The following is a 23670-nucleotide window of genomic DNA, read 5'->3' as shown; positions in this document are numbered from 1 at the left end:
GGTTGTAGCTGCCGCTTTGCCTGAACCCTCGAGCGGGTTACTCTGGGATCTGAGCAGAGGGGAAAGTCATCTAAGAGGCTGCTGTTTCACAGGGTATGGGCACAGAGCTGCCCCTCCCTTCCTCCCTGAAGTTTGCATGAAGTGCACGTTAGGCTGTAATTAGGGGATCTGGGAGGAGAACTTTCCTGGTGACGCTTTGCTTTTCTTCTGCTCTTGGTGAGAAAGTGCCTCCTTCTTCCCAGGACCAGGACCTCTGCCATCCAACGCCACAAAGAGACATTCTGCGCGCGCACACACGCGCGCGCGCGCGCACATACACACATTCACTCACACACACACTCACACACGGGCACACACACTTGCCCAGAGACAAACTTAAGGTGAGAGGAAAGAGCGCTAGCTTCACTTGATCTCCAGGCTCCAACTTCAGCAGGACTTGAGAGCATCTGAACTTCTGGATTTTAGGACAAGGTAAAACTTCCACAAATCTTTTACTCTTTTGGTCAACCCTTGATGCCTCTAAGGTTTCAGAGAGCAGTACATATCATAATATATGTATACATTAAAGCAACTTTTCTTATTTTAATTTTCTTTTGATTTTAACATGACCTCAACCTAAAAAAATTCATATTGTCAGATAAAATACTGTACTCTAATTAGCAAGCTGAGTCTAGACTGGGGCAAGTATTAAGTCTAGTATCCTCTCTTTTGCTAGTGCTACTATAAATCTGGTTGATGTGTGGTTTCCAAGTGGTGGCTTTTCCATCTGTATTTCAACAAGTGTTTTTATAGCACCTGAGATTTAAAAAAAAGTATAGACTGAAGGAAGTGCTCAGAAGTGAAGCGGGGATGTCTATTCCAGATTTATGAATTTCCTTTTAGAGAATATGTAGGTTTATGTGAAAAAGAAAGTTACTGTAATCATAGGTAATACCTGTTAGATTGATAATCTTTGAGATGGGTTACTAATTTGGTCCAGGCTTCTCATCTAAATGGTGAACTGAAGATCATAGAATGATGATGCTTTTCAGAAATAGAATGATGTTGATGGATAATTTTAACACACTAAAAATCTTTAAGTCACGATTGGTAAGATTATTTTTTTAAAAGTTGCTCAAAGGAATTATTTATGTTGAGACTGTTCACCACCCTGAGCAAATCTGAACTCTTTGGGGCCTTAATGAGGTTGTTTTCTTCCACTGAATATGACTGTTGTGTTCAAAATATGATGGTTATTTTGAAAATAAATTGTTTTATTTTCATTTATCCCTGGAAAAATACACAAAGTGGCCAGTACATTTGGGAGTTTTTTAGGGTGGAAAGTGTTCCTGTACATGTTCCAGCGTGATGTCATAAAATCAAACATACTGGCTGGCTTCTTGGAAGCTAACGGTTCTTAAGAAATAAAACCTGTGAATTAATTTCTAAGTGAAATGGAATATTTATTCTTTACAAATGTAGTTTCTGGTAACCATTTCTATTTGATTATTTCAGTGTACTAAATTTGCCATAATTTTATACACATCTCAGCGACTTCAATATTTTAATGGAATCCTAAAATGGGAATATTGTTCTACCAAAAATATACCATAGCAGTTCTCTTTGGATAACTTTTAGTGTGGTATTTCTTAATCCTTACATCAATTTCTAACTTGAGTTCCATTTATTTTTACAAATAAAGAAGTTGTTCTTTCATTCAGTAAAAAGGGAATGTATGCCAAACAGCCTATTGAGCATTCAACCTCGAGTCTTTAGTCACTTTAGGGCTCTCTGGTGTTAATAATTTAATTTTTAAGCTAAGAGAATGATGATATGTTTGGGTAACCTCTTCACAATGTTGGAAGCACCGTAAAAAAAATGAGAAAACTAGATAAGGAGAAGTAGTTTTGTTTAAATGTAACTAAAGGAGCAGGAGAAAACCAACAACCTCCAGACAACAGGTCTCCAAAGAGAATGTACCCAGAAGCCAGTATTGCAAAGAGAAGCGTTCAGTGGGCCTGGACTTTCTAGGAGAAACAAGCAAGAGGGGAACATTATGTTCCTATAAAGTGAGCCATTTATTGTTGGCTAGGTCCTGTCTCTCAGAGGAACGACTGACACTGTGATTTAGAAGAACTGAAGATACTTTCACAGAGAAGAATCAATTCATTATATCCCTAGTGGTTTCACTTCCTTTTCCTTCCTTTGGGAGCCAGTAACACATCCAGTATAAATACGTTCAGCGTACGCAGAAAGATGCTTTATGAATAGATGGTCTGCTAAACAGTCCTGCCTTTTAGCATCTTGGAGGTGGAATGTCGGTATTTTCTGAGGAGTTGAAGAAGTCTTTGCATCTTAAGGGAGCACAGCACTTCATCTTTGTAAAGAGGAACAAGAGTCATATTCAGAAAATAACTCCCTTTTTCACAAAATACGAGGACTGGTTTCTTTTCCTTTCCTTTTGCCCTGTGTGTGTTTTATTTTCCAGATTACATTTTTTAAGATAGTGGTATTCTACCAATTAAAATTCCAGCGAAATGCAAAGCAAAATTGAAAATAAGCTTTGCATTATACTCTTCTGTTGCCTCTAGTTAATTTTCCAGTCTCCTGTATCCATCAAGTAACCACAGTACTTAGTCCATGTTATTTAAATGTACTTAGTATGTTATTTAAAGGTAACTGACATGTTGTTACGGAAAAATGGAAACCTGAATAGTCTTAGGATTTAATCAATAGTGTTTAGGGAGGATTATAGGAAACAGCTGCTTAAAGAAATATTAGGTGTAGAGTGGATGCGATGGTATAAATTAATAATGCAGCTCTTTATTTACACTATGAATGGGAGGGTCTGTGAGGTTCCTTGTGTGAAACATGGTCCCTGTGTGCCACCTAGTGGATGAGTCGAAGAACGCTCTCTCACCAGGCTCTTACTAAAAAATTCTGGGATTTCCATTCTGCTGACACAGAACACTAACTTCAGGCCTGATTTAGGGATAGTTGCTCAGAGTAGAAAATACAGCAAATGACTTTTATATTATTTAGAAACCAAGGCACCACTTAACAGTTGATTACATTCCCAGTGGTTGCATTTAAAATCAGTTTACTCTTTACTGATAATTTACCATCAACTTTCTGCCTCCATGAGGATATGGCTTAATAACTGTGACTTGCTTCTAATATAAGATTTGTTTTTTACAGAGATGTCAGGACCTAGCTCAAAAAAAGTGCAGGAAGAGTTTGCATCTTGAATCACTTTTAAAAGGAAATAAATCGCTGTAAAATTTTCTGTTACTAATTTATATGGGTAAATAATGATTTGCACACAGATACTGGCACTTATTATCACATATTCTTCAGATTTAAAAAAAATTAAATATAAAAGGAGAGGAGTAAAACTTGCTTTGGGGTAATGAAGTATGTTTTACAAAATATTGTTCTCAAACACTAAGAATCAGCATGTGGAAAAACTTCATCTATACCTGTGGTTCATGTGCAGTTTTGAAGCAAAATCATCAATTCTATTAAGTTGATATAAGAGAAAAAAAAAATCTTAAGCAAGAACAATTACAAGGAACCCCACTATTTGAAAGAAGCATCAGGGTATCCTAAAGACTAATCCATCAGAATATTGCCCTGAAACTTTTGAAAAACTTTTCCCCAGGAAACATATGAATTATTACTCCAAGTGGCTCTTTGCAAGATATATAACTAAATGGCAAGAGTGCCCAGCCCATCAGCATTAATCAAGACAGAGGTTTGAAATTCAGATTGAAAGGAAAAATGCCTCAGTAGGGGGAAAAAATTAATTTGTTACTTGCTGAGCCCTGGAGGTGTAATCCACAAATCGAGTTAGGCCTGCTCGTGTGGAATGAAAGTTTCCTGTTTAGGGGACTCTGATTTTGTGTAGAGCAGTGAGACCTACTCTGGGAAAAGAGAGCTGCTCATTAAGTCTTCATTAATGCCACAAAATTATAGCCTGAATTGATCAGAGGTAATGTCTGGAATCAACATCAACAATCATGTAAAATAAAGCACATTATCTTCATTCTCATTTCCCTGGAGTTATTATCCACCAGAAACACACACCGTTCTGCTAACAATTTCATCTGATCATCCTTGTGATTTAGCATGAATCACGGATTTGTTCTAGTGAGAGACTCCCTAAAAGTCAGAGGTCCTCAAAGTAGAGATTTAGTCCTGGCTTGGAAAACCATCACAAGAAGTTTTAATGGTTTCAGATGACTTGATCTTAGAGAAGAACAAACTCTACAAGAGAGATCTAGCCAAGCTCTGGGAGAGGCTCTGATGCTACTGGGTTTCATGGCTCTATTGCAGCTCCACAAAAAGGCTTTTTCCAGTGGTGGAGCCCTAGAGGGGGCTTGCTGGGACTTAAGAGTCCTTAGCTAGATTCAGATGAAGCCAGATTTGTTTAAAATGCCAAATGTTGCTGGCTATTTTGAGCTTCTATCTATTGTTATATAGCTCAGTAGGGGATAGGGTAGTGATAACTGAGATGGGGGTATTGCTAGAAGGCCAGGAAGCTATTTGCAAAACAAAAACCAACAAAACAAACAGTGAAAAATCACAGTCGTTCAGGGATGGGTTCTGAGTCTTGTAAGGGTAGCAGAAATCCCCCCTTTTGTCGACCTCGCTTACCCCAAAGAGAACACAATTGACTTGATTGGTTCCTAAATTCTAATGACCATATGCCACTTCCACTTACTGTATTAAACAAAATCCAGTTACATTAAATACCATTCAATTATTTTTTATGCTAAATCTAGATATCCCTGAACTTCACAAGCATCATGGTGGCATATCAAAGGAGTGTAATCAAAGAAAACATAAATAAATCTGAAACGACTACTAAAACATGCCTATCCTTATGTCGTGTGTCAAACATATACTGGGAAACATTTAAATGAATGATTTTGATCAGTGTTATTTTTATAAATTCAAAGCGAATTTTCACTGCTTTTCTTCCTCCAGTTAGTTTTTGAAAATCTATAATCGGCATTGATGTTAAAAGTTCTGTGAAACCAATTGTAAAGTACCTGAGCACACATTTTTAAAAGACGTCATCTTTGTCCCATATGTTGAACATGCTGGCTAATTTCTGTGTTTGCCCTCTGCAACTCCCTGTCTTCTGCCTTCAGTACCTTGATTTAAAGGGGTTCAGGACCAAATATGTGGATTCTCATTGCTCTGTTCCTCCAGACACAGATATTTGGGGGAATCTCTTCTTTTGTCCAACCTAGCTTAACCCAAAGAGAACACAATTGACTTGATTGGTTCCTAAATTCTAATGACCATATTCCAATTCCATTTACTGTATTAAACAAAATCCAGTTACGTTAAATACCATTCAATTATTTTTATGCTAAATATAGACTTCTCTAAACTTTTCTCCAAGTTTTATGGATGTTTCAGCTTAGGTTCTACCTATGTGATGTGAATCTTTCTCATTTTTGCTCTCTTATTTGGAATTTGGGGATCACCTCAATCAATGATTCATGCGTGCATTTGTTCATTCAACAAATATTTTTTATTTATTTATTGAATATTTGCTATTGGCTAGGCACTGCACTAGCTCTACATGCTGGGCCCTTACCATAAAAAATGATTCTAAATAAATCAAAAAGGCCACAGTGATGACAGTGAATAGACAATGTTGCAAGATCCTGAGGTACCTTTTGAGTAATAGAAAGGACCACAATGTTCTCACCTCATGGTTTTTGCATTAGGAGTATTTTGAGCATGCATCTTTAAAATCGTTTTCCTTTGTTGGCCATCTCCTTGCTGAGTGAGTAAGAGCTTTGTTTCTTGGATATGTGGGCACAGATGGGCCTGTGGGGACAGCTCTGACACTCCAGAACCCCAGGAGGACAAGGGTTCCAATGATCTGCCTATTTGGATGAGCAGGAAAAGCAAAAATTCATTTACACACAGTTGCTATCCACCAGTCTGGAACTAAAATTCGGACGGAGCACAGAGTGATATAGTGCTGACCATTTGCACCAGGCTCCATGCTAGGTGTTATAGACAAACTGGCTCAAGGAGTTTGCAAGCCAGTGGAGAAGGCAGATAGACACACGTCATGAATCACAGGTAAAATGTGCCAAGTAGGTGAAGTTCGCCTTCCTAAGTCCCCTGGGTCTCTTTCCTGTGCACTTAGCCAAACTTTCCACTCACCTCTACCTCATAAACGTGGACACTCCAAGCACCCCCCACCCCAGAGGATCTGAAACTTCTCTGTTTATTGACTTCTTGACTGACTGATTGCACCTACCTGTGAATGAGCTGCACTCATGCATTTGCATGTCAAGCTGTTTATCTCTTTAAAGTAAATGTTTTGTTTTCAGTGAAAAGAATTTCAAGCATCTGGTGGAGGGATGCTGTCACATCCTGCCCCACAGTGCCGCATTAAGCCCATTTCATTCTCCATGGTCTTCAGTCTCTGCTATCCCCATTCTACAGGTGAGGCCAGAGAGACTCCCTCAAGGCCTGGTTCCAGAAATGTGCAGGACCTTGGGTCCTGTTACCCCATGGCTCCTTTTACCTGGGCCTGATCAACTTGTCCTTCCACCCTCCCCACAGTGCTTTACCCTGAGTCTCCCCTCTCCCCACCCCAAGGAGCCTCCCAGGTGGTCCGCTTAACCCTCCTGATCTCCTTGCTTGGGTCCTCTCAGCTCAAACAGTTAACATAAGAAGCTATAGGTATTCTATCTGTCCAGGCTCAGCAACACAGGCATGGTAATGAAGGGCTGAGAGGAGATGGCCAACGAGGGAAAATGATTTTAAAGATGCATGCTCAAAATACTCCTAATGCAAAAACCATGAGGTGAGAACATTGTGGTCCTTTCTATTACTCAAAAGGTACCTCAGGATCTTGCAACATTGTCTATTCACTGTCATCACTGTGGCCTTTTTGATTTATTTAGAATCAATTTTTATGGTATAAAGAGAAGGGCCCAGCATGGAGAGCAAGCACAGTGGTTTTAGAAAGATGTGTTCATCACTCTTTAAATTGTTGGGGCGAATGACCCAGGTTGAGAGAGTTGGTTTCCTTCCCCTACTTCCCGGAAGCTTGGAAAAAAGGAATCTTTGATCTGCATTATTCACCCAGCTGGGGGATATGCATACCTAACATTCAGTAGGTACCCTCTAAATGCTTCCTGTTTCATCAGTGCCTAGTGCTGTGCAAACAGGAGGCTTGAGGTGGTCTCCCTGCCTTCTCTTCCAAGTGCCTCTATTTCAGATGTCTGAACACCTCTCAATCCCAGGCTGGTCCCTGACTCTGCCTTTGTTTCCTTATTGGTCTTCATATCTTTCAATGTCATCAAATTCATGAACTCTCCTCAGACTTAAATAATAATTATTGGTATAAAATTAATGATGTAAATAACATTAATTGATAATTTTAATAAATCTCTCACTTTAAGGAAATTGAGATTGGAGGGGGAAAAAAAATGAGTTTAGAATGGGCCTGAAAGAGTATAGGCACCATCTAATAAGGATATATTAATTGGATGGGGGGGGAGAAGGTGAGGAGAATGTGAATGTTTCAAGGGCAGAAGGTAACATGAAGAGAGATGCAACTGACTAAGGCTGGGAAGAAAGGAAGGATAAAAGTTTCTGGGAGAAAATGGTGAGTCTAATTTAGGAAGCACCCATAGGACAGCCAAGATCCTATATATGAACTGAATGTATATATTTAGGCACAGTGGGGAAGTCATGGCTAGAACTGAGGTTTAGAAATCTTTGGTATTAAAATGGTAACTGAAAAACATATGGAAGAGAAAGGTGATCATTCCAGCTAGGAACAAAGGGAGAAACAGTTAACCAAGAACTAAAACCCAGGGGAAAATTGCTAAGAATCAGTTTCCCATTATTTATACACGATTTTAACTTTCATTTTATCAGCTATAAATGTCCACTGAGATGGATGACATCAATGTTTTCATAACTCTTATATTTTGTGGTCTTAGTCCTCTGCAAAGAGAAGGTGCCAGACATGTTTGTTGAATTAAATCAAATTAAAGTGGCATTTCTAAGACTTCATGCTCTAATGACAGATTTTCATAATGATAACCCTGAACATGGGTAAGACCCCAAAATGTCTGAATTGTAGTTATTCATTCAATTTGGTCCAATACTGAGCTAGCTTTAAATATATGTTGTTGCATCTTGTTGTTTAAAAATCAGTAATCAATGTGTGGTGTAGATGGTAATTCACTAGAGTACTTGATTAACCTTAGCCCATGTTGTTTAGCTTAACATATAAATAAGTTCGCCACAGAATGCAGCCTAGTTCAAGTCCACATACAGTTCTTTTCCTAGTTCCTTGGTCCTGAAGACCTCTAAACCTTAGGTTGGATTTGGAGCCCAGAATCCTGGATTTCTTAGGTTTTCTCAGCAATTCACTTTTTCTCCTAGTTCTTCTCCTTCCTGTTGCCCATTATTAGAGTTGCCTTGTAACACATATCAACAAACTGCGTACTTTTTAGTATAAGCGTGTCCCAAATATTGCCTGGTACTACTTTTACTAAAGAGATTATTCACTGTTTATCTGAAGTTCAATTTTAACTGGATATTCTGTATTTTCCATTGGCTAAATCAGATAACTCTACCCCACACACACAAATTGTGTTACTATAGCTACAACATGGGAAGCAAGAATTTCTTGAGACTATGAACACTTTCCTTGTAAAGGTCAACAAGAGAAATTACTGAGTGTATGTTCACTAATATATTAATAAATGTATTAAAAACAAACTGTAAATAAAATTATCTGACTACAATATGCCGATCAAGATGCAAATTTATAAAATACTTATAACTACTGTGTGATATACTAATAGCTATCTTAAGAATGCCATAAATGTGTATCAGTAATCATGTGTTTTAGTTTATTTAAAATATTTAAAAAAAAGGGATATGTTAAAAGAATAAAACTTTAATTTTCACATTTTCAAGTTGGCAAAGTGATAAAACAAATAATTATTTTTAAATAAAAGACCATAGGTTTAGAAAAAATTATATAATGTACAATGGCTATAAACTCATATTTTAACTGTAGAATATCTGAAAAGAATTTTTTCCCTTGTTAATTACATCATATTGTAGTTGTGCTGCCACCTTGTGATGTCTGGAGGTATGACCCAATTTAACTCTGTTCATACATTGTATGGGACTGATAATTTGGTCTATGTTAAAATTATTCCTTATGTGATTAATATTTTTCACTTATTCAGAAATACCATAGATTTCACTACCCAGAAAAGGCCCTCAAGTATTTAATGCAAATACTTTCCAGGAATTTAATGTATCATCTGCAGATGAGTAAATCACTCTAGAGATAATAACTAAATTATAATGTATGTTTTTGGGGTGAATATATGTTGTATCTGCCTTTATGTTTGACCTTTTAACCTCGATTTCCTATAAACTCTTGAACTCATCATGTCCCACATTAAGGTCATTATCTTCCTTCCACCAAGCCTGATCCATCTACCAAGTTATTTAGTTTATTATAAAATACTTTTGAAAGTGAAATGGAGTGCCTTACTAAATAATCCAGCAAAACAGGAATAAGCCAAGACAGTCTGAAGCAAACTGGTCTTCTTATATGTAAGCTGAAAATCCCCATAATCCAATAACCCAAACCAGAAAATTTGGAGTCACTGACTGCCAGTTCATCAAATTGACCTGAATCCTCCATCTTAGACTCTCTATAATCCATCCATCTATTTTCTCCCTTTTACCTTCAATTTTTCTCCATTATCCATCACACTTTCCAACATTCTCATTAGCCATGTACTTGTCCAGCTGTCTGAAGAGGGACCCACCAGCCCCAAATCCTTCTTCAGGATAAATCTAACAGTTCACAGAGCTCCCTGGTGTTCCAGTGGGTTAAGGATCCAGCGTTGTCACTGCTGCAGCTCCAGTCACTGCTGTGATGCAGGTTCCCTTCCTGGCCCAGGAACTTGCATATGCCATGGGCATGGCCAAAAAAACTAATAGTCCACTCCCTCCACAGTTGCCCCAAACTGCTAGAAACTGCTAGGAACACCCCATCACCCCACAGAATGGGGCCACTGCACAACCTCATGGTGTATGACTTCAGCTGGCTCTTTAATGCTATGTGGTAGTCCTACCTTACTTCTTAAAAGTTTCTGCTTCTCTTTTTTTATTATGATTTTTATTTTTTCCATGTTAGTTGATTGACAGCATTCTGTCCATTTCTACTGTACAACAAAGTGACCCAGTCATACATATATATATATTCTTTTACCCACATTATCCTCCATCATGTTCCATCACAAGTGACTAGATATAGTTACCTGTGCTATACAGCAGGATAACACCGCTTATCCACTCCAAATGCCATAGTTTGCATTTACTAACCCCAAACTCCCAGGCCACCTTCTCCCTCCCCTCACCCTAATTTTTACTTCTCAAATTCCTTGCAACAGGTACCCAAGCCTCCCTAATTGATATTAAAAGGAGAAACCATCTGCAAAGAACTCTCTCACTGTCCTGCCACCAAAACTAATCTCTGACCAATAGCACCCTTTTCCCCTTCTGTTAGTTAGAGAAAATAATAAGATGCAAGGACTTCCTTTGCCTCTAAGTGTCTCAGGCAGACATTGCTCCCTGAGCTCTGGACCTGAATCCTCCAGTCTTTTCAGAAATAATCCCTATTGAATTAGTCTTTTTCTCTCTTGTATTCTTCAGCCACTCCCACTCTGGTTATTTCTTCCTCTTGACCTTTAATCACTCAACTCTTCTTGTCCTAAAATTATACACGTTTCCCTAATCTCACATTCATTCTATCTACCAATCTTTCTCCTTCCTCTCAGAGCCAAACTTCACGAACTCCTGGTGCCCACCCTCCACCCTTCTCCCATCTAATCCTCAACCTATTGCGATGTGCTTTCTCCCTCAGTTCCACTGAAACACTCCTCACCAGGGTCACCAATGATTTGTTTCCATTGTTTTCTTAGTGGCCTTTAATGCCGGTGACCATGTTCCCTCTTCAAGATCTTTACTGTTGGCTTGTGTGACAGAGTAGTAGTTTCCACTGGCTTCTTCGATTACTCCATCTCAGGCTCTGTTTCAAGCCTCCGAGAGCCCACCTGCCCCTCCGCAGCTCTGTGCTCTGACAGTGTCTGCCCAGGATGCCTTGCACTCACCCTCCCTTTCCTCCCTGTGCTCTTTCACCTACTCCTCTGTGTCAATACCACTCTCACCTGTGTGATGACTCCCAGAGGTTTTTATCTGTCTCAGAATTTTTTCCTGAGTGTCCAGACCCCAAACCTCTCAAAATTAGGAAGTCTTCGTAACCTCTCAATCTCCAGAGGTCCCAAATGAACACCTTTTCTTTCTTGTGAATTTGAATTTCCTCCATTTCTATCTAGTTTGGCAAATGGCAGCATTTCCTCTTTACTGAGTTTCCAGAAATAGCAACATGGGAACCATCATGTGGATTCTAGCCCATAACTATATCTCTTGAATGTACACACTCTTTTGTATCTCCATTAGCATAAACTTTCCCCAAATCATCATCCTCTCTTGCTCAAACGCCTGCAAGCCTTACCCACTGGTCTCTGTGTCTGTAGTCTTATTGCTTTCTAATGCCTTCCCTCACGTTGAAGCTAAAGTACTCCTTTAAAGTGAACTAGAAAAGATTTGCCTGCTTAAACCCATTTAATGCCTATATATTGCTGTGAAAATTAAATCCAAATTATTTACTATGATTGGCAAGGTTCTTAGTGACCAACTCTAGCTTGCCATTCCAGCCTCATTTCTCAACTAAAATGACCCAACATCCCACCTGACAGGATCAAATGACCAGAAAAATTAAGACATAAAACAGAAAATAGAGGGGTTCCCATTGTGGCACAGCAGTAATGAAACTGACTAGAACGCATGAGGATGCAGGTTTGATCCCTGGCCTTGCTCAATGTGCTAAGGATCTGGCATTGCTGTGAGCTGTGGTACAGTTTGCAGACATGGCTCAGATCTGGTGTGGCTGTGGCTGCAGCATGAGCTGACCACTACACTGTGGCTGTAGCTCTGATTCGACCGCTAGCCTGGGAACTTCCATATGCTGAGAGTGCGGTCTTAAGAAACAGATCAATATATGTAAACATTTTTTTTCATTGCACAGCCACACCTGCAGCAGATGGAAGTTCCCAGGCCAGGGATTGAATCCCAGCCACCCCTGCAACCTACGCCACAACTTGTGGCAACCTTAACCCACTGAGCAAGGACAAGGATCAAAGCCACATCCTCACAGAAACAATATGGGGTCCTTAACCTGCTGAGCCACAGCAGGAACTCCAATGGATCTAAATATTAAAGTTATCAGATACAGATTTTATGTGTTTAATTTCAAGAAATTAGGTCCTAAGAACTTTAGCAAAGAATTGGAAACTACAAAAAAACTCATTCAAATGGAAACTCCAGAACCGAGAAAATGTAGTATCTAAAATTAAGAACTCAATACATGAGTTTATGAAAAGCTTAGATGCATTGAGGAGATGATTAGTACACTGGAAAATAGTTCTGAAAAAAATAACTGGACTGAAACCTGATAGAGAAAAGATGAAAGATGCTGGAGGAGAGCAAAGTAGAAGGTGTGTTGGGCATAGACATTGGCATCCCAGCAGAAGAAACAGCAAATGGGACAGAAACAAACTTTTAGAAATACAAGCTTGTGACAGCCTGTGTCATGGATTCAAGGAGTACTACAAAGCCCAACATGATGAAAACCAGAAAATAAAAAATAAAAGAACTCACAGCCAGGCACGGTACAGAAAAACGGCTGACAAAAACAAAGAGAATATTAAAAGCTTCCAAAACCAAAAATTTCAGATAGACTAACAAGCAGGAAAATTAGCTAGTTGGAAATGTTGCTTTTCTTTTCACTTTGGGAAAATATCAAAAATCAGTGGGCTAGCTTGATATATGCTGGGTGGGTCTTATCTCCTTGTCCTACTTTCCCTGAGAGCAAAATCCTCAAACCAAGAGGGAGAGCACTGTGCCTGGTTCCCTAAGGAGCCGGGCTGAGATAAACCTTCAGTGGTGACTCAGTTCCTGCAGGCTGTTCTCAGATGCTGTACAGTCCTGTTGCTATCTAGGAAAATTCTGGAAGCAATTTGGAAGGTTCCTATCTATCTTTATCACTAATGTTATTTTAAATTACAAAGGGGAAATAAATACAATGATTGAGAAGTTGATGACTTCTTTCGGATATTTTACCACATTATAACTATTAGCTTACAGCATTAAAAAGCAAACGGTCTTGGTAGCCAAAGGAAATACAAATTTATCACAAAGATTCTGATAATCAAAAGTTCCAAAATATTTCTCTTCTCTTCCCAGACATTCATGGACTTCTACTCCTCTAATTCTTTGCTCAAACACTATTTTCAGATGGCAGTCCCTAACTTATTATCCCTCCCCACCCCCACAAATATGACTCCTGCTAGGAACCTTCATATAACACTTCCTCCAGGCAACCCGACATTGTACTGCTAGCCGGAATTTGACTCTTTTCTCTCAATTCTTTCTCAATATTTTATTTGTATCACCATGGCTTAGCACACTTTCCTATGAGCTATGCTGTATTTAACTGTCGTAAGTGGCTTGCTTTCTTGTTAGGTGATTGTTTATCCATCTGATGTCCTAAAGAACTCTGACCTGAAATGTTAGATTTGAAATCACAGTTCAAAGGACCTAATCTGTTCCAGTGGTCCACCCACTCACCAAATCTCTGGGGTAATGTAATTGACAGATGTTTGTTGAGCTGCTTCAACACCTGCAGTGGCAAAAAGCACAATGTATTTCACAAGGCAGTTCATTTCACTTTTAGAGGACTTACCAAAAAGTTCTTCCTGACGTGGTGCAAAATCGGCTTCCTTAACATCCATCCATGTGTTCTAGTTTGCCCTGTGAAGTTACATTGAATACGTTTAATATCTTCCACAGTTCATATTTGACCAATTTAATTTCCACTGCAAAACACTATGTTTTGTTCTGTAAAATTTTATTTGGGGCATATCCTTCCAAATTCTGTAGATCATTTTATTTCTTCTCGCTTCCAAGCTACAATGCAATTACTCTTAGTATTAGCTTTATAGTCCTTGTACAGGCTTTGAGTCTCAAAACTCTGAGTAAAAGGAAAAACCTCATTCACATTAACATGACTTGAAAGCAAACTGCTTGATTGATAGTGCTCACAGAATTATTGAAATGAATAAGATAATGTCCTTGTCACCGGAAAGGTCTCCTTTTATTAAACAAATAGCCAGTGCACCAGAGAATGGAAAATAAATGTCAAGGCAGATTTGAAAACCTTTCTTTTGAAAATAGAAGGCATTGATCATCTGCAGCCTTTTATTGGAATTTTGTTTCATTACATATTGTTACAATTTCAAATTAATCTTCAGACAGCAGAATGAAAAGAGCGCTGTACCATCATTGAATATTTGCATTCTTAAACTGTTTTGGCATACCAAAAACTGAAACCTACTTTGTCTAATAGTTATTATTAGTGGTAATGCATTAATTGCCTCAAGGTAAAATAATATATTTTTGAAGACTATGAAATCTAAACTTTAAAGGAAAATACCAATTTCCTGTAATTAGTATAAAGTAAAATGTGATAATCAAAACAGCATGGTACTCACACACACACACACACACACACACACACACCATAGATCAATGGAACAGAATAAAAACCCAGAAACAAACCCACACACCTATGGCCAATTAATCTATGATAAAGGAGGCAATATCACTAATTATTAGAAAAATGCCAATCAAAACTACAGTGAGGTATCACTTCACACTGGTCAAAATGACCATCATAAAAAGTCTGCAAAATAATAAATGCTGGAAAGGATATGGAAAAGAGGGACCCCTCCTACACTGTTGGTGGGAACGTAAGTTGGTGCAACCACTGTGGAGGAGTTTGGAGGTTACTTAAAAACTAAATATAGAACTATTGCATGATCCAGCAGTCCCATTCCTGGGCATATACCCAGAGAAAACTGTAATTCAAAAAAATACGTGCACCACAATATTCATTGCAGCACTATTTACAATAGCCAAGATATGGAAGCAACCTAAACGTCCATTGACAGAGGACAGGATAAAGATGTGGTACATATACACAATGGAATATTAGCCATAAAAAAGAACAAAATAATGCCATTTGCAGCAACATGGATGCACCTAAGTGAAGGTCCATAGTACTAAGAGGTGAAGTCAGAAAGAGAAAGACGAACATCATATGAGATCACTTATATGCGGAAAGTATTTTAAAATGATACAAAAGAACTTATTTATGAAATAGAAACAAACTCACTGATTTCAAAATCAAATTTATGGTCACTAAAGGGGAAACCGTTAGGGGGAGGGATAAATTAGGAGGATGGGATTAACATATATACACTACTGTATATAAAATAGATAATTAACAAAGACATTGTATAGCACGGGGTCCTCTACTCAATATTCAGTGATAACCTATATGGGACAAAAGAATGGATATATGTATAAGATATAACTTACTCACTTTGCTGTACCCCTGAAACTAATACAACATTGTCCATAACTAGACTCCAATAACATTAAAAAATAAAAATAGGCAAAGGCTGAATAGACATTTTTTGTAAATATGCATATATATTTATAAATGACCAATAAGCCCATGAAAAAAATGCTCATCATTAGTTATTACAGAGAGGCAAATAAAAAACAAGATACCATTTCACACCCATTAGGGTGAATATAATTAAAAGGATAGACAATAACAGGTGCTAGTGAGGACATGGAGAAATTGGAATACTCATGCATCATTGGTACACTGTAAAATGGTGAAGTGCAATTCCATTGCTAGGTATATAATATATTCATGTAAAAATGTGTACATCGATATTTATAGCAGCATTATTTATTAAAGTCAAAAAGTGGAAAAATAACCCAAATATTCATCAACTGCTGAATGGATAAACAAAACATGGTATATCTATACAATGGATTATTATTCAGCCATAAAAAGATGAAGTACTGATACATGCTACAGAATGGATGAACCTTGAAAACATTATGCTCAGTGAAAGTAGCCAGTCATTAAAGGACCCCATAATATATGGTTCCATTTATATGAAATATCTACAATAGACAGAAAGTAGATTAGTAGTTGCCAGAGAATGGGGGGGGGGAAGGGAGTGTCTACTCATGAGTACGGGGTTTCTATTAGGAGTGATGAAATGTTTCAGAATAAGATAGTGGTAATAGTTGCACAACTTTGTAGATAAATCTATTTAATTTGGTAGTCTGTGTAGAATCTAGCTGAAAAAAATATTTATGTATAGCTATGTAATAACAATATTGTTTTATTAATAGTTAAACAATATACTAAAATATCCAAAAACATTAAAATATTTTAGTGTAATATCATTAAAATGATGTAAAAGAGGATTTAATGAAATAGAGGTGCCCATCATATACTCAATTTTTAAAAAATCACTTTAAAAAACACTATGTAATTTGATTCCATTTCAACAAAAAATAAAAAGCATTTATATTTTGCTAAAATATTTGGATGGGTATGCAATAAAATGGAAAAAAATAATCTCTGATGGAACTACAGACAGCTCTATTTATTTTTAACATTTATTAAGGTACAATTGACATAAAATAAGCAATACATGTTCAAGTGCACAAATAAGTTTTGCATGTATATATGCCTGTAAAATCATCACTATAATTAATAAAAATGTTCATCACCCAGGTTTCTTTAAATTTCAGTTTCTGTATATCCATTGCCCATATATATACACAGAATTGATGTTTGCCCATTGATCTTGTGTCCAGCAACCTTGCTAACTCAGTTATTGGCCACTATAGCTTTTTTTGCAGATTCATTATGACTTTTTGTGTAGACAATCATGATATCTGGATATAAAGCTTTAATTTTTCCTTTCCAACATTGTCTAGACACCGATAGTACGATGTTGAAAGTAAATGGTCAAAGCATATATGTTGCCTTGTTTCTAATTTTAGGGACAAAGAATTTAGCCTTTCACCCTTAAGCTGTGGGTTGTACATAGAAGTCTTTAATTAGATTGAAGAAGGCCCTTTCTATTCTTAGTTTATTGAGTTTTTATTAAGGATGGATTTTGAATTTTGTCAAATGCTTTTCCTATATCTATTGACAATATATACACACACACACACACACACATATATAAACCCGTCTATATCTATTTTTTATCTACCTATCTAGTCTACATATATATGTTAATACATATTAATTGATTTTTCTAATGTAAAATAAACCTTGAACCTATGGGATAAATATTATTTTGTATAATTCATGTTGTATATTGTTGGATTAGCTTTGATTACATTTTGTTAAGAATTTTTACATCTATGTTCAGGAAGGGTACTTGTTTGTAGTTTGCTTTTCTTGCAATGTCTTTGGGTTAATGCTGGCTTCACATAATGAACTGATAAATACTCATATCTCTTTGTTTTGTTCCAAGAGTTTTTGTAAAGTTTGCATTGATCTCTAAATATTTGGTTGAATTCACTAGTGATGTTCTCTGGGCCTGGAGGTTTTGTTATTGTTCTTTTTGCTGTTTTCATGGGAGTGTTTTAAACTATAGATTCAAGTTCTATAAAAGATATAGAGCTATTCAAGTAATGGATATTTTTACGTGAGCTTTAGTAATCTGTATCTTTCGAGGAATTTGGCCATTCAGATCATTGAATTTATTAGGGTAAAGTTTTCATACCATCTCTTTTTATGGTTTTTATCTATAAAATTTGTAGTGGTGTTTCCTTTCATTCATGATATTTGTAACCAGTGTCTTTTATCTTTTATCAGATTAGCCTGGATAGACATTTATTGATTTTATTGATCTCTTCACAGGACCATCTTTTGTTTTCATTGATGTTCTCATTGTTTCTGTTTTCTACTTCATTGACTTCTGCTCTGATCTTTATAATTTTTTCTTCTGTTTACATCAGGTTTCATAAGCTCTTCTTTTTCTAATTTCTTAAGGTGGGATCTGAAGACTTTGTCTTGATTCTTTTATAATAAAAGAGTGTGAGGCTACAAAACTTTCACTGCATAATGTTTCAGCTTCATCCCCCAAATTTTGATATGTCGAGTTTTCTTTTTCATTCAGTTCAAAATAATTTTTAATATCCCTTCTGATTTTTTATGACCCTTGTGTTATTTAGAGGCTTGTAGCTAAGTTTCTAAATATATGTATATATTCCACATCTTTTGTTTATCGATTTCCGATGTAATTCTAAGCATTACCCATCATTTCTATAATTCTATGTTCCCATGTATTCCTCAAATATTTTTCTTCAAACCTTTTAGTCCCCTTTTACAGATGTTTCTCTCATGACCAAACAGCTAATGAGAATTCCATGGCCCAAATGCTCCACTTTGAATAACATCTCACACTTTCCCCAACCTCAGAAATTCATCACACTACTAAAAACCTGTTTCTACATCTGTGACTTTGACTTTTATGATCTGCTTGGGTGGCTAATTTTTTTCCCCCTGGCATTTCTAAACCTCAAATAAATGAAACAATCCTCTGAAAAAAGTATTAAAATTTTTTTCACCATTTTCTTGCTTTTTAGGGGCAAAAAGAAAAGACCAGGGTATTTTCAAAATTTAAGATTGTCCTTTGCATTCTATCCAGCCCATACAGATATGGCAGAGTACTGGTGCCAGGAATGTGTCCCATGGAGCCTCTCTTTTTAACTGAGCTGAAGATTGCTTCCTCAATTAGTTGCAACTTCTGGGTGGTCTTTTTAAAAATAGTTCTTTGAAGAAAGTAACGACCTAATAATACTGTAAATGTAAAATAACTTGAATCTTTTAACTTTGAAGCTAAGAAAGGATGAAGAGAAACAGTGTTTTTTGTTTATTCATATAGAATTTTCTATCTCTAACTTTGCAGAGGGAAAAATTCTATATAAATCCAATGGAAGAAAAGTTTTTTAAAAGATATGAATAAATTTGGGCTTAGAATTAGCCAAGTTTAATTTATTACCTTGTGTGTGCATGTTTGTGTAAACTACTTGGTTTGCTTATTTTTAGATGTATATAGATGAATAAACGCACACATATTCTCAATCTATTAAAATCAGTGTATAATAAATCTGAAATATCTGGGGTCATGTGGTAAATAAAGAACTTTAAGCACTTCTGAGAAAATTGGCCATTACATAGCATTTGTTCACACATTTGACTCCACTTTCAGGTCTGAAATCTACCCTGTGTGTTCTCTAGATGTGATCCTCCATTACAGCTTGCCTTGGGCACAATACTAAAGCAGCTGAAGTTGCTTTTACGAGCACTCCATTCTTTTCCAGAGACTCCTTTTTTCTCTTCTTGGCCGGTCAGTAAAAAAAAAAAAAAAAAAAAAAAAAAAACCACATACACTATGTTTCAGTTGTGAAGCCTTTTATTTCCTTGAAGAATATCCATTTAGGCAGCTGTTCCCTCCAGGGAAACCTAGGACAGGCTGACAACACGAGTCATCTTCACGACTCAAATGCCCATGACTCTGGTTTTCAGTACCACTGGCTATGTCAGTTTAACGATTGACAATGAACACTGTCACCACTTAGTGCTCAGAGTGTTCAATTTGGCCCACGGCAGAATCCAACCACCCCAAACTCTCCCCACCCACCACCCCAAAGAGGAAGGATGGACAAATGAATTCTGTCCTGAAAAAAGAAAATCTTCTATAAGCAAGGACCTATTAAATAGGGTGGTTGGCTAGTGGACTAGACAAATTTAAATAAGGTAGACTATGTATTTATTGCAGACTTTGCAAATCCTTCAGGCAAGCTCATTCTAAATGGCATTTTTGACTGTGTAAATACAATGTCTGCACTAAGGACTGTACTTAAGCCTGAGTACAGAACATTGATTTTAAGTCCCCTGTGGTGCTGCCAAGCTTCATCAGCTATTGGCCAAATGGGCATTGGCTAGCAAATGAATATTGTCAGGGCCTTCAGCTTAGTTTTCTTGGGTTATGGTTTTATTTGTGGGGTTGTTAGTGGCTATTTCTCACTGCCCATAAACAGAAAGGTTCCTGCTTCTGTCCACCATTGCCCTGAATGCATCATTTTTCAGGGCTATTGTCTCCCCAGGCTATACTGTCTGTCTCCCATTTAAATAAGCTTTCCTAAAATACCCACTACCAAAAAGAAAAAAAAAAAAACCCACAAAAGACTGAAATCTGCATTTGGCAAATACCATCCCAGGAAATTATCCAAAATCATGGATGCCAGCAAAAGAGGTCAGCAACCATTTGCTTTTCATGTGCATTTCATTACTGGAGAGAATTTGATTCACCAAGTATACTAGTATTTTGAAGCAACTTCATTTTGCAATTGAGAATGAGAACTTCTTAAAAGGGGACGATGCCAGTGAGCTCATGCCAGATCCATTGTGGGCACTGAAAAGTTTAACTTGTGAAGAGAACCAAATAAAGAAAGGCAGGAACTGTGCTGCTGCATATAGATAAATGGAGTCTGTGCCTCAAATCAGGGAGCCAAGGTGGATGGTTTGATTCAGTGGGCTTTGGGATGACTTCTTGGGCTAAATATTACTCTTATTGCCTAGTGTGTTTGTTATGAAAGATAAACCCTTGAATATAAAGCATGAATAAAGAATCAAGAAATAACAGAAGACTAAAGGCAAAGGAAGAATTGGTTTCAAGGTAAGAGAGAGTCAGGAGAGCAGGTCTGAGGATGGGGTCTGGAAGTATAGATCCATGAGCAGCTAAAATGTCCCAGACACCAAGATCTTCTAAAAAGAAAAAGAAAAAAAATAGAAACAAAAGAAGAAATATGGAGGGGTGTGGGACCAAATTTTCCTTGTTTCATTTGGCCTATTTTGTGACATAGAAACTCTATCCATATTTGTACTTTAAGAAAACCAAGGGGATAAAAATATTCTTTCAGTGTTTCAGCTGAAGAGAAATAACTGTGAATGTTCTATATAAACTTATTTCCAGAATTTAAATATTCCAACACCAGAGAGCACAAATAAAAATTTATCAGTCCTCTCTTTTTCTTCTTTACATTGTGTCGATTAAAGAAATGGGCATTCCCAAATGTTAACATTGATCCCTGCAAATTGGAAAATAGTCGTGAGGGTATTCTTCCAGCCTATGTGCTGGAGATTCAAGGACTGTTACACAGTGTGGGTACTGCTGTGATCAAGGCCATTGCATTCTAGTTGGGGAAGTTGAGTGTCCAATCGTATCAGTGTGCTACCAAATGCAATCCATGGTTTTGATTCCATACTGGTTTGGATTTTTGAGGCTATAGATTGCATTTTATATCCTTGCCTCAAAAATATTATTGAACAACTGCTTTGCCCATGATGCCAGTAAGTAGCTATTTATTCTGCCTAGGCATCTGCCTAAATAGAAATTTATGCTTTTGCTGAAAGGGTTATTTTGCAAAGACCTTCCTAAACTATCACTAAAAATGCAAATCATGGCCAAGAGGTTTCTGAGAGACATGCTCTTCTTCTCAATTGGACAAACAGCAGATGCATTCTTAGGCCATTCATTATGTACTGAGAGATTATATGCCAGTTGTGCAGTTCTTAAAGTTTGATTCTGACTAAACCAGATCATTGAAATTAATGATTCAATGAGATCACTGTCTTTTCTTCTTTTCCTGTGTTTGGTTTTAAGGGTTTTTTGTTTATTTTTACTTTTTAATGACCAGTGGCCTTTCTTATACCACTTTTATTGTATATATTTTATTATTTTTAAGTACATTTCCTCTTTTGTTTTATATTCCAACATACCTGTCACCTTAACTACCCTAACTTTCAAAGAGCCAACTTAACCTATTAACTTTTTTTTAAGCAATGGCATTTTTACAGAATGAAATTCTTCCCTTGAAATTCAGGAATGAATTAAAAAACAACACACCCTTCCAGATATGAAGAAAACAAACATTATCCTGCCCTTGAACTTCCTGAAATTTAAATGACCTTCTTTTGTTTTGGGTCACTTTGCACCCCACCTGCTTTACAACCTTCCCCCACCCCTTGGCTCAGCATCATAGACACAGTGAGCTTTTTTTCCCAAGTTCACTTTCAGACCCAGTAAAATGGCAGGGTAGGGTGGGGGATGGGGCCCCAGCCTGTGCTGGCTTTGGATTTGATGCATTTCAGTCAGTATTGGCAGAATATACAGGTGACATGGTTCCCTCTGAATTCACTCATTGCTAGAAATTGCCATCTGAAGTCCAATGACATTGAGCATGACATCTTACTTCACGGCTCTATTATTATTGCCAACTCAGTTAAGAATTAAAGTACATGCATTTGACTATCTTTGTCTCTCCTCTAAGCCAAGGGAGGCTTCCATTAGCTTGGCAGAAAAGGACAGCAGAGTTCAGAAATCCTCTCTAAGGTAATTATATTTGACAGACTGATCTTGCTCCCTTTTCCACCTTTTCACACTAGCAACAGCTGCTGCTTTGTTTTACCTGTCATACATTTCCTTTTTCATGACAGAGGTCAGATAATCATGCAAGGAGTCCATCCAAAGTCATGATCCTTAAGCAAATTTTAAATTAGCAAGTAAGAGGAAATGAGATGGATGATTTGGCCTCAGGTCTTGTTCTTTCCCTTTTATGCCCCCATTTGACTTCCTTCTACAGTCCTAATTTTTCTTTTGACTCTGCCATTGGTAGTAGTACAATTTCAAAGAATCTCCAAAGTACCAGATGAATACATCAAATAGGACATGCTGATAAAACATCACTTCCACTTCCACAAAGCCTTCGGGAGTTTGTACTGTGTTTATTCTCCAGTCTGAAAATATTCAAATGATAACATGGGATGGGGGTTGGCAATGACAGTAGAGAGGTAGATGGTTAGCAATTAGAGTCCATGGAAATGCCTTTAAATCTTATATTGTTCTACTGTGGACTTCAAGAACTTGTGTGGAAATTCTTCAAGAACCTTGCAGGAAAGTTAAGACAGTCATATGCTCTTAGCCAAAAGTGGTCCTTTAATGTCAGAGTAGATTATCTTTTCAAATGAGCAGCAAACTTGAAAGATGACTGAAGATGAGGCACTCCAGAAAGGGTCACAATCAACACAAAAAAAAATGAAGTGACTGAGTCTAATAATTACTTAGCTAACCCTAATCCACCCTCTATCAGCTGAATTTAGAACCACAGAAATGCCAATCTTTTTTTTTTTTTTTTTTGTCTTTTTGCTATTTCTTGGGCCGCTCCCACGGCATATGGAGGTTCCCAGCCTAGGGGTCGAATCAGAGCTGTAGCCCCTGGCCTATGCCAGAGCCAAGCAACGTGGGATCCGAGCCGCGTCTGCAACCTACACCACAGCTCACGGCAACGCCAGATCGTTAACCCACTGAGCAAGGGCAGGGATCGAACCCGCAACCTCATGGTTCCTAGTCGGATTTGCTAACCACTGTGCCATGAAGGGAACTCCAGAAATGGCAATCTTTTAAAATCATTCATTGAGTTTAATTTTAAAAAATAATTCATTGAACACCCACTAAAAACTCACTACATACCAGGAGTATAAAGCCTAATAAAATATGGTGTTTTATCCTCAGAGGTTTAAACTCTTGTAAC

General features: G+C 37.4%; 1 protein-coding gene across 1 annotated transcript in view; it reads left to right on the top strand.

Annotated features, from left to right (window-relative positions):
• Positions 1 to 200: 200 nt before the first annotated feature.
• The window catches only part of HAPLN1 (hyaluronan and proteoglycan link protein 1), a 73630-nt gene continuing 50160 nt past the window's right edge, over positions 201 to 23670 (top strand). Inside the window, exon 1 of the mRNA XM_047774474.1 lies at positions 201 to 471. The gene's annotated coding sequence lies outside the window, so the exon portion shown is untranslated. The remainder of the gene's footprint in view (positions 472 to 23670) is intronic.

This window comes from Phacochoerus africanus, chromosome 4 (genome assembly GCF_016906955.1).
Source record: "Phacochoerus africanus isolate WHEZ1 chromosome 4, ROS_Pafr_v1, whole genome shotgun sequence".
NCBI lineage: Eukaryota > Metazoa > Chordata > Mammalia > Artiodactyla > Suidae > Phacochoerus > Phacochoerus africanus.
The sequence above is the reverse complement of the archived record's forward strand: the minus strand, read 5'-3'. Positions and strand labels throughout refer to the sequence as shown.